The 1394-nt window shown below is 31.4% G+C and overlaps 1 pseudogene; it reads left to right on the forward strand.

The window, feature by feature from the left end:
• The first annotated feature begins 212 nt into the window (after positions 1 to 212).
• LOC122098287 lies at positions 213 to 309 on the forward strand (annotated as a pseudogene).
• Positions 310 to 1394: the final 1085 nt, after the last annotated feature.

Below are 1394 nucleotides of genomic sequence, written 5' to 3' on the forward strand. Positions count from 1 at the left end.
TGAGAAAGACTTAAAATACTTATTGACAAAAATTGCAAATATGAGCAATCGAACAAACAATATAATTTTTTCCACCATACACAGAATTTTACAGAAATAAGATGAATAGCAATTTAAGGAACAATAAGGTTTCCTTGTTACAAATAGGCAACCAAGGATATATGCCTGTCTTAAGATTGCATCATTAACTACTTAAATTTACAGGATACTACATGCTTCAGCAGCATGTCTACCCGAATTACAATACAGAGATTAACATTGCTTTTGCACAAGGATGATATGAAAATTTGTGAAGTATTCTATATTTTTCGTTCTTCAGATGCAAGAAGTGAAAAACAGTTATTAAAAAGTTGATTACAAATATACAAGTGTAATAATACATGTAATTCGTAGAAATAACAGTTATTTTGTCATCAGTGTATTCAATCTTCACTTTTTTAGAAAAGCCTTTACATAGCATAACCTTTATAAAACTTTTGAAATAAGATAGCATTGTCATTTTAACCTAAAGAAATAAAATTCTATAAGGACCTAGGAATTAAAGGAATCTTAAACTGTTTCTATATGGAAAGCAATCTGAAAGGACACATTTATTAATGAACCTATATATTATAAAACAATGTCGAATTCAAAGTATTATATCTAGGAGGGAAAGAAATAGATTATAGACATTATACAAACAGAATACTAAATATTTTAAAATATACTTTTTTCAGACAAGCACCAGAAATATCTTTAGTTTCTGTACTACTCATTTCAACAGATAAGTTAAAATTATTTCTGATTAAAAAAATCACAAACACTATAGAAATCATTATTGATGTATACAAACAACTCGAATATATTTTGACATCAAAGTCAGGCAATTCACTTGGAAGAATACCATGGAATCCATGAATTTTTAAAGTAAGATATTGCTGTTTCTTTGTATTGTGAAAATATTTTGTATGGACACATGGGACGGACTGGCAATTTTGAAATTTAAGAAAGTTACCCAAACCATTAGGACTTAGGAAAACAATTTGTACAGCATTCCACAACTTCAAAGAGGTAGTGATACATAATTATCCTTTGGGCAAGATCAAATGCAGTTTCTTCCAAGTTGTGCTTCAGATCTGGTTTGATATAATGGTTCAACAGAAGGAGATGCAGCTTATCTTTGCTATATCTATTCCCAGCAGCAAGATACAAGGGGGTCAAGAGGCCTTTAGTTTGGCCATTGGTGTCTGCATCATGATGAAATAAAGAAACCACTCTGGTATTATTCCATGTATAAGTACTGTGCAGGGGTGACCAGCCATTCACAGTTATTACATAAATATCTGCTTTGAGCCACCAACTCATAGACAGTGTCTAAGTGTCCACTGTAGGCTTCTCGATGAAGAGGGGTAGAC

The sequence above is a fragment of the Dipodomys spectabilis genome, unplaced genomic scaffold, assembly GCF_019054845.1.
Source record: "Dipodomys spectabilis isolate Male_0828 unplaced genomic scaffold, ASM1905484v1 ptg000470l, whole genome shotgun sequence".
In the NCBI taxonomy this organism is placed as follows: Eukaryota; Metazoa; Chordata; class Mammalia; order Rodentia; family Heteromyidae; genus Dipodomys; species Dipodomys spectabilis.